This window comes from Daktulosphaira vitifoliae, unplaced genomic scaffold (assembly GCF_025091365.1).
Source record: "Daktulosphaira vitifoliae isolate Bord-2020 unplaced genomic scaffold, ASM2509136v1 Scaffold_1, whole genome shotgun sequence".
NCBI classification, from domain to species: Eukaryota; Metazoa; Arthropoda; class Insecta; order Hemiptera; family Phylloxeridae; genus Daktulosphaira; species Daktulosphaira vitifoliae.
The window spans coordinates 31,982,192-31,993,769 of NW_026099572.1; the positions used below are offsets into that span (position 1 = coordinate 31,982,192).

Consider the following 11,578-nt stretch of genomic DNA (forward strand, 5'->3'; position numbering starts at 1 on the left):
CGTTTAGGAGATGAGGAAGCAAGATTAGAAAATTTAGTTTTATCATTTATGAATTGGTTTGATCGTAGACTTGATAGGTTAACTAAAATATTGGAAAGTTTTAAAAATATTGATGGATATATTCCTGTTAGCAAAGTACGCGACGCATTTACAATGTTTAAATTAAATAAAGAAATACAAGACAGAATTCTAAAAAGATTGACAGATCAAAATGGTTGGGTTAAATATGATGGTAATTTTTAAATTATGAATAATACTGAGTATATAAATCAATATTCTCCGCTACATATATTTCTAGATTCTTTTAACGTACATAAAAGTCGTGTTTTAGCCTTTACTAGGATCATCTATGAATAAAAAATGTATTTTAAGCCATTTTAATTAAAAATGAAAAATTTGAAAGGGTTGAGATTTATAACTCAAATAGGAGTAGGATATTATATTTTCAGAAAAACAAGTGTCAGAACCTATTAAAATTAGAATTTTTTTAGTTCGTACAATTAATCATTTATATAAGCCATCAACAAACAACTATACAAATAAAATGGCAATTCATATTTTACTACCCCAAATTTATCACATCCCCAAAACGGTTCATTTAATAAGAGTAATATAATTTTTTAGTTTTTTGAGAGCTGAGCCTCCATTCTAACTTAAGCTTAAGTATTTCTAACATAAAAACGCCTAGGACATGAATGTTCTCACTACGGGTGCATGAGGAATAGAAATCCATTTTGAAGGGGGTGGTGAGTACATTTAATATGCATATTCACCCGGGAACACATCGTGAATTTCTCTACCGTTTACTATAATAAAATTAATTTTTATAAACAAAGACCATGAAATTTATTAAAAAAATATTTTTTTTTCAGATCTTATAAGACATTTGAAATGAAATTTAATACATTGTTTATGTCTGAAAATTTATAAATGACCGCTATTTAAGTGTTTACTGTATAATTTATTATTGTTTAATAAATTTCAATGTGACAAAGTAACTTTCGACAGATGTTTTTATTTTATAGTACATAACATAGACATTAATTTTAAGTATGTTTAAAGAACGTAGTATTTCGGAATATTTCCAAAAGTTAAATTGAAAAAGTTGACTTTCGTAAAAAAGTTTCTATTTTAAATCCACTAGTGTGGACAGGTAAAGGATCAGAATTTAAAAAAAATTATATCAAATTAAAGAAAAATACCTAAGAATTCAATATAAATAAAAATTATTTTGATTCGTTTATTTTTCAAACAGTTAAAGCAATTAAAAGTTGAAAAAATAAAGTTTTACTTAATAGCATTTTTTTAAACTATAGCAGCCATTTACACATAGAAAATATGTCGTCGGGACAAAATTTTTTTTTGAACTTCTAGTGCATAACATAAATTTTATTTTAACACACGATTTAAGCTCGGAGTATATCCAGCACATTTTCAAAATATAATTTAAAAAAATTATAGTAAACAAGTTTTTTCAATTAATTTAATATTTAAATTTTAATATCATAGTACTGTGTGATTAAACATATTATTAATTATAATATTTCATTGTGAAAAATTGTTTTAAACAAATTAAATTTTTTGATAGATACAGAAATAAATACAATTTTTTTTTTAAATTATTTTAGTTTATTTAACAAATTAATTTTTAAAGCTTAAAATAATTGTATTTTGCTTCACTTTTGATTAATAGGTTGGAAAGGTATTTTAGCTTCGATGCGAAGCTGAGAAGGTATTGGTTTTACTATGATGTGTTTTTTTTTTTTTTTTTTTNTTATAATATTTCATTGTGAAAGATTGTTTTAAACAAATTAAATTTTTTGATAGATACAGAAATAAATACAATTTTTTTTTTTTAATTATTTTAGTTTATTTAACAAATTAATTTTTAAAGCTTAAAATAATTATATTAGCTTCACTTTTGATTAATAGGTTGGAAAGGTATTTTATTTTTTTATTTACAAAAATTGAGTTCTGCACCATTTAAATTATGTCGTACGTAATATTATATTGTACTTCATAACACATTTTTCTATTTTAATCTTAACATTTCATACGTAATACATTTTCTTTAACTTAAATATATACTATAATTTATATATTTAATTCAAATAAAACTAATGTAATTTTAAATTTGTTCTTTGTGAGGGACAGTGTGTGGATTATGTGCATGTATGTGCAGTGTGAAATAAAGTAGATTTCCAAATAGTATCTGATCTGATATTTGCCTCTTTGTTTTTGTCGACTATCATAATATCACATCCAATTGTTGTTATATGATGACAAGCGCGTTCATCTAGCATTCATCCGACGTGTATGGTTTGACATCACATTTGATTTTACAATAATTGCAAATATGTTTGGAATAATTTCAAACCTTAACAATTCTGGCAAATTACACAGAATCTATGATTGACTTTTATTTGTAAAAGATATTAAACGCTTTATATCATCTTTCAAATGTATAATGTTAATAATGTACCATTATTTTGATTTTTATTCAACAAATATATAATTTATTGAGCATTTTTTTTATTTAAGAAAATTTTTTATTGAGAGATAGAAACCAATATTTTTTAAAGCTTCCTCTGGTCTAGCCAAAACGAGACTAAAATATTTGTATCTATGTAAAACTGTTATCAAGGCGGTATTGTTATGACCCAATATGTCCCGGCGCTGATACCTTGAAAGGATGCGGCACAATAATCATCAAGCCAAAAATTTAACACTAAAAATATCTCAATAAGTTTCTCTGCACTGTCCATCTTCGCGATGTTCGTTAGAACGAAGACATTAATCTCCGAGACTAATTAATCAGTAAGAAAAGCTTACAATACATTTTTATCATCAAAATTTGTATTTATAGTAAGGTTAAGTTTGTTAATAAAAAAAAAAAATTAAGTTTAGATTATTAATTGACATTTATTTCTTTCACTAGAAAATAAAATATTATTTAATGAACAAATAAATTTAAATTCAATGAGTCACTAAAACAAGATACACTTTAAAATTTCTAAGTGTTATTTAGTATTATTATATATAAAAGAATTAAAAAAGGAACTACCAAGTATTAAAGAGTAAGAATCTTGCAGACTTTGTGTATTTTGAAAAAGCCCCATAAAACTGGGATTATTAGGAAAAGTGGGTTTTTATAGTCAGTGGAACCCTGTATTGGTTATCTTGTATATTCATAGTATGTGACATACATATATAAATAATAACATCACATATGCTAATATAATATAACATAATATTACATTTGATATTATAAAGAACTTATTATAAAGCTGCGTATTTGTTTTACATTAAAAAACTTGACAATTTATCATAAATATTAAACTGGTGAATACTTTAATATTAAGGAAAAAAGTTTACTTTTTATTGTGAAATAATAAAAATCATTAACGAATTTAACAATGGTAGTTTTCAACATACCTTTAAATAAACACAAATTTTAAAAAGGTTAAAGTGCAACAATAAAATGTACATGGTAGTCTACTAAAATGTAATTATACTTAACCACAATTACTTAAATTTTTTTTCAATATCTCTATAAAAAAAAAGAAAAATTTATTTTGAAAGTCCCTATGATCAATAAAAAAAATTGTATAAACCTGAACTACTCATGATCTATAAATGAGGCGTATAGTTTCAAAACCAGATATCAGTGAATTTTTTTAAAACGTTTTTTTTTATATTTTCTAAATGGTCACACTGTACTAAATGTCCTGTAAAAGTATTGTACTTAAAAACAGGCTACAACTGGTTTAAATTAATCATGGAAAAATATGGTTGGTTTCAAAATCACTCATCTAACAATGTCAATTTCAAAACAAGCCATAATCAATTATATTTTTTTTCGAGGTAAAATAAATGTTGATAATGATTATATTTTATGCTACGATAATAATACTGATTAATATTTTTACGTATTTAAATTTAAAAGTAAAGTTTTTATATTGATTAAAGAGTGCAGTAAAAAATATAATATTTAGTTTTTATTTCAATTTTGTTTCAAAACTGCCTACATCGCATATTCAATTTTAAACCAGCTATGTATATAGAAAAAAAAATGTTGACTTCAAAACCAGCCATCTGATGAAATTGGCAACAAAACCAGCTATATGTAAATTATAAAACTAAATAACTCTTGTAAAAATAGTTTGTTAAAGTAAATATTCACACACAATGCGTTTATACTTCCAAGCTTTAATATCATATATATTAAAAAATCTTTGAGTCAAATTTTAACCTCATTATCTTATTTTGTTGTTCCTGAAAATTTTCAAAAAATGGTTTTAGCTGGTTTTAAAACTATACGCCTCAAATATAGTTTAAAAAACTGAAAAACACGTGTTTAAAGCGTATCGAACTAAAAAGTTAAAAATATTTTTTTTAAAATAAGCTTAAAACAATAATGAACGAAAAATACTAGTATTATTGTAAAAAAAAAAAGTCGCACGCTCAATATACGAAAATTATGGCACAAAGCCCCCAAGCTTTTTTCCACAATAATACTAGTATTTTTCGTTCATTATTGTTTTAAGCTTATTTTAAAAATTATTTAAACTATATTTGTTTTTTACATTTTAGTTTTTTATGACATCGCTGTTACAGTCACGAAATGTTTATTGTCACTATCAATAAATATAATTTCTGTATTGCCAGTTAGTGTGTTTATAAGCTCACAACAATGTGTCTCATTACCTTTGATAATAAAAGTTATATACCTGCGAATATCGTCATAAATAACCAATTAGCTACTTGTATTCGTAATCCCTTATGTATTATACATGTATATTAACTCAAAAAAATTTACATGTTTATATCTGTTCGCGCATTAAAGAGAAACGTTGGCCATACTGTAAGTGTTATCTTCGTCAATATGCTGATAGGATGTTACAAAAGTTTTTGTAAGTGTGTGCGGCCAATTCTAGTGTGAGATGTACCTGGTTTTTTATTTTTGAAAACAAGTGAATTGGAAAGGATTGTCTTTTCCATTGCGTGGTACATATAAGATCTCCAAGTACTCCTGAATGACAAGGTGGTCATACTATCGGATAAGAATATATGTAAATTCTCCAGTTGGACTGGATCCGAAAAGATTGATGGAGTCGGGCCTATCAGAATAACAAGATCATCAAAACTAAGTAACAATAAGAACTACCACAAAGAGGTCATTGAATGCAGCATAACATTGTCACCCCCCCCCCTATCTCGTGAGCTGTATCAATAAATGTTTAATGTATAAATATATATATATCTGTGTTGTATATTTTGTAGGTTATAGTTAAGTAAGGTTTCTGGGTAAAAGACAAACAGGGGTCAACTGCTATAAGAAAAGAACACTTGTGTCAACAATATCTAATAAAAAACAATAATTTGTTTATATGTATAATATTGATGATACACACGCATATACGGGTACGAAAACTAAAAATAAAACTATACCAGTAATAGTTTTGCACGCGTGAGGTGAGCGGGGTGGGGTAAATGCGTTACGACAGTCTAGTCTCAAGGCCATAGACGACGGGATACGCGAGAATAATAACATGTGGCGCGTGGAGAGTTACAAACAAACATACATACAGGTGAAACTAGTATAAGCGTGTTAAAAAATACCACTGAATGTTTGAGTTAAAAGTACTAACTAAATATTATGTATGATGTATAAGAATTCTTCTAAGTCCCATCGATCATCATCTTCGCTAACATCAGCCGTTCACATTCAATTACTTCCTTATCATATCTTCTTTAGTCACCCAGTCATCCATCTATGCATTCTCATCTCTGCCACACTCAGCTCTATTCTCTTGTACTATTATAGAAACCGACGAGCGTACACGTTGTTAATTCTATATAATAAATTACCCAATATAGTAATATACTAATAGTTTACCATATGGACGACGCTGCCAGTTGTCCAAAACCCGCACATAAGATTGCAGCTTAACCGTACCCGCACACACACCATTGGTCGCCACCCTAATAGTATACATTTCTGCATTTTTTTCAAACACTGCTCGTGTGTGTATGCGCATACGCATATACTGAGGGAAACAACTTAAATGTTCGCACACGACAAATGTATTATTGTACTATTGTACTATTTAAAAATTTGCATTTATAAAAAAAATGTAAAATTAAGAATATACAATTAATTCATTTTATTAGGAGGTGCGATCGTACGGTCGTCCAAACCACGAGCCGCCACTGTATATTAATTACAAAATTGACATACATCGGAAATACCGTGATAGCTAAATGTAGTCCTATACAAAATTTCACAGTTTAAAATGTACCTATTCCCGTTTTATTTCTAGACTAAAAATGCTACTAAGATTTTTAATAGACACCATAATATATCAGGGTATAATGAAAGGATTTTTCTAAGCTACGCGATTAAAATTCTAAACTAGCTAACGTGGGGACTTAAGCCTCACATTTTCCCCGATTGTAATTATCACGTTGCTCTACCACACATTAATTGTTTTTTAGGCTTTTTATGAATTATACATTAATTAATTAATGAAGCAATTAAATAAACCTAAATGTTGTTGACAAATTTTAACTATTTAAACTATTTATTTTTATACAAGGCTCCATTTGAGTCTCCAAAGCTCAACAGTCCTAACGTATCTTTAAGTACGTTAAGCGATTCCTACAGGTGTAGCAAGTATCCAGCTACGTCGGGAACGATCGGTGGTTTGCAGGTAAAGATAAATATAAATATTGGTAACATATTGTTTAAAGAACATAAAAGTATTATATTAAAAAAATTTATATAGATGGGTTTGATTTAAAAAAAATTATGAACACGTACTACAATATATAACATTATAAACAGTTAAATAATATAATAATTGAACATAAATTTTCAATATACAGGGTGGCCCACCACTCACTGACAACTTAAATAACTTTTGATCCAATTAATATTTTTAGCTGATTTTTTTTTTAAATATTAGTTAGACGTTAGGTCTATAGCTATATCTCAATAATTAATTTTTTTACATTTTATTAAAAATATTAATTATTTTAAAATTTTAAATAAAAAGTAAAAAAAAAATCTAAGATAGCTATTTTGTAGAGTAGAATTTAAGAAAAATTTTAGTAAAAAAATATCTTATTAATATTCTGTAGTAAATATTCTGTAGCGTTTTGAAGTTTGTGAAAATTTGAATTTTCATGTACTATTTTACGGTATTAAACATTGAAATACGTATTGAGAAAAGGACAGAAGAAAACGCTATCTTTTCAATATACTTTTGAATGAGAGTGATAAGTAATAATTGCCTTATCTAATTTCTTATCATGGTATTTATGCCAAGTTTGTAATGTATACACACTATCATCATATGTATACACAGTAATCATGAAAAGATAGCGTTTTCTTCTGTCCTTTTCTCAATACGTATTTCAATGTTTATAACCGTAAAATAGTACATGAAAATTCAAATTTTTACAAACTTCAAAACGCTACAGAATATTTACTACTGAATATTAATAAGATATTTTTTTACTAAAATTTTTCTTAAATTCTACTCTACAAAATAGCTATCTTAGATTTTTTTTTTACTTTTTATTTAAAATTTTAAAATAATTAATATTTTTAATAAAATGTAAAAAAATTAATTATTGAGATATAGCTATAGACCTAACGTATAACTATTATTTAAAAAAAAAATCAGCTAAAAATATTAACTGGATCAAAAGTTATTTAAGTTGTCAGTGAGTGGTAGGCCACCCTGTATAAACTACACATAAATTCAAAATGAGAAAAATACAGATATTGTAAATATTGAAACCATTATTAAGCATTAAAGAACAGATCAGTTAATTAAATTTGAGCGCACGAAAAAAGTCATAAGTCTGTTAAAACTGAATATCTACAAATAATTTTCAGGATATCAGAGGCGGGTCATGTGAGCTAGAAATGGGGGTGCGGCTTTAAATATAATACCGCTAATTATAGGTATAAAAAATTATCAAATTAAATATAATAAAATAAAACACAGTACACATATTATTATTTTAAAGGTCATTATAGAATTTTAAATTATTTTGAACAAAATTACATGGAAAGTTTAAATAAAATAATATTATATAATCATATGACTAATGAAGTTAATAAAATATTAAATTAAATTAAAACTATATAGAAAATATTATTATATTAAAAACTAAAAAGTAATAACTTAAATGCCACGAAAAAATTTAGGATCCTCTAAAAATGAATCTTTTTTTTTTACAAAAATTACATTCAGTGTAATTTTGAAAAAAAACCCTTTGAAAAATTACAGGCAAATAACTAGTGTTTAATTGATTTCAAACTGTTAAAAAAATTTCCAAAATTTATTATCCTACAACTATTTAAATTATACCTAAAATAGTTAAATATGTGTATTAATTTCATTGTAAAATAATAATTAAAAAAAACAACCCAGCACAGTGAGGTAGCGGCACAGTAGGGTCGTGTAATAGTTGGGTCCAATATAGATGATATCTGACAGTGTTTAAAGTCACTATCACAAAAAACGCTTCGATGCAAATCTGTAGACAGTGTTTAATTTAAAAAAATTGGTGGAATACTACAAAAGCTACATGATCTCCTATTTCCATATTTATATCCTGATTACAAGTTTTATGATTTATAATTGTAATATATAAATAAATATATGGTCCGATTTAAAAAAAAAGTATATCGAATGAAAGATGTATATAAATATTACCTCTCATGAAAAAATTGTGTTGATCCAAACATTTTTTTAAAAAGTTATAGCATTTTAAAGTAAAAAATGTAAAATATAAAATCGAGAATTTTCTAACAAAAATAGCATTTTGTAAGCATTTTCACCATGAAGACAAAAGAAATTCCGAAATTTTTTTTTTCCAAATAAAGTAAAATACATTAGCTTTAATTTAAGATATATATAAAAGTGTCAGACTTTTCGGAACACTCTCAAAAGTTAAGTTAAAAAAGTTAATTTTTTTTGAAAAAGTTGTCATTTGGTATCCCCCCTGTGAGCTGGTAACGGGTCAGCTTTATAAAAAAATATACCAAATGATAGGTAATAACATCAAGCATCTATGAAAAAAAATTATATTGATTTGTTCATTTTTGAAAAAGTTATAGCAGTTTTAAGAAAAAAAATTGAAAAAATTTCGAAAATTAGTGATTTTTAATTTGTAATTTTTTTTGGAGGTTCCCTCCATTTACGGGGAACGAGGGAAAGTTTTTCAATTTTTGAGGGTAATGTTTTCGACTAGATACGATTTGTGATCTTTTGACGTATTGTTGAAAGAAATCATTTCGATGAGAGCTGAGGAAAAGTGGTAACAGACACAAAAAAAAAACACTTCATAGTAAAAATAATACCTTCTCAGCTTGGCATCGAAGCCAAAAAGTTGTCATTTAGAATCGTCCATGTAGTCAGGTAAACGATCAGATTTATAAATACCAAATGATAGGTAAAGACATTATGCATCTATAAAATCTATTGTTACAAACAATGAGAATAGAAACCCGTTTCCTGACTTACTGAACACCCTGTATGTTGATCCATACATTTTTCAAAAAGTTATAGCATTATAAAGTTAAAAATATAAAAAAGGATTTTTTACAAAAATTGTATTTTGTTTTTATTAACTTTGATGAATGTTATCACCGTGAAGATTAAATAAAATTTCAATGCAAATCTGTAGGTAGTGTTTAATTTAAAAAAATTGGTATATTATTCCAAAAACTTCTATTTCCTCATTTATATTCTGATTACAAGTTTTATGATTTATAAATGTAATATATGAATATATATATATTTATAATATATATAAAGGGACAGATTTATAAAAAAAAAATTTACAAAATGATAGGTAATGACATCAAGTATCTATAAAAAGAAATTATATTGATTTATTCATTTTTGAAAAAGTGGTAGCAGTTTTAAGAAAAAAAATTGAAACAATTTCAAAAATAAGCGATTTTTAAATTTGTAATTATTTTGAAGGTTTCCCCCATTTACGGGGAACGAGGGAAATTTTTTCACTTTTTGAGGGTAATGTCTTCGACTAGATACGTTTTGTGATTTTTTGACGTATTGTTAAAAGAAATCGGTTCGGTGAGAGCTAAAAAAAGTAGTAACAGACACAAAAAAGAACCCAGCATAGGGGGGTCGCGGCACAGTGGTGACGTAGCATAGTTGGATCAAGTATAATGATATCTGACAGTGATTAAAATCACTATCAAAAATAAACGCTTCGATGCAAATATTTAGATAGTGTTTAATTTTAAAAAAATTGGTGTTTTATTCCAAAAGCTACTTGATCTGCTGGTTCCTTATTAATATCTCGATTAAGATAAAGTATGTCGAATGAAAAAGGGTTTATTAAAAAATATTATTTCTCATAAAAAAATTGTGTGGNAAAGGTTTATTAAAAAATATTATTACTCATAAAAAAATTGTGTGGATCCATAAACTTTTCAATAAGTTATAGCATTATAAAGTTAAATATAATATAAATAATAAAATCGAAAATTTTCACACAAAAATAGCATTCGGTAGCCGTTTTCACCATGAAGACAAGTCCAGAGGTCAAATTTTTTTTTTTTCAAATTAAAGTTTATTACATTAGCTTTAATTTAAGATATATATAAAAGTGTCAGAACTTCCGGAACATTTTCAAAAGTTAAGTTGAAAAAGTTAATTTTTTGTGAAAAAGTTGTCATTTTAAATCCTCCCCTGTGGGCAGAAAAAAGGTCAAATTTACAATATATACCAAATAATAAGTAAAGACATCAAGCATCTATATAAAAAAAAATTATATTGACATGTTCATTTTTAAAATGACAGTTTTTAGTAAAAAAAATTGAAAAAATTTCGAAAATTAGCGATTTTTCTATTTTGAAGGGTAATGTCTTCGACTAGATACGATTCATGATCTTTTGACGTATCGTTGAAAGAAATCCGTTCAATGAGAGCTGTGAAAAAGTGGTAACAGACACAAAAAAAAAAAATAATAATAAAATAAAATAAACACATCATAGTAAAATCAATACTTTCTCAGTTTCGCGTTGAAGCTAAAATGTATACACAAAAAAAATAATAGAATTAACAGGAAGTTCAAATTCATTTCAAAATTATTAAAAAGCACCTGATTGAAAAATAGTATTGTGAATAAAATCAATATTAAAGTACTACTGTAATTACTAAATGTTAGCTAATTAATCTATATCAGTATTTTTTCAATTAAATAAAACTGCTATTAAAATATAATTTGTAATTGAAATTATTAGGATTAATCATATAAAATAATATTACATAGTAAAAAAAGGTCTTGTTAGCAACTAATGTTAAAAAACAGAAATTAAAGTGTGGAAATTTATTTATAGAAAATAATATAATTTACATATTTTACAAAAATTACTTGAAAAATAAAAATACTCCATTTTAGATTGAAATAATTTTATACTGTCATAAAAATAGATTTATATTATTTATACACATTTATTTACTGACAAGTAAAGATATAAAATTATATTGCTCACATTTGCATATGTTCATCTTAGATCACCTAAAGT

At 25.8% G+C, this 11,578-nt stretch overlaps 1 long non-coding RNA gene across 1 annotated transcript; it reads left to right on the forward strand.

Moving 5' to 3' along the window:
• Positions 1-12: 12 nt before the first annotated feature.
• Positions 13-999, forward strand: LOC126894120 (uncharacterized). Its single transcript, XR_007701318.1, has 2 exons — positions 13-232; positions 873-999. It is a non-coding gene; the product is annotated as an uncharacterized LOC126894120 (long non-coding RNA).
• Positions 1,000-11,578: the final 10,579 nt, after the last annotated feature.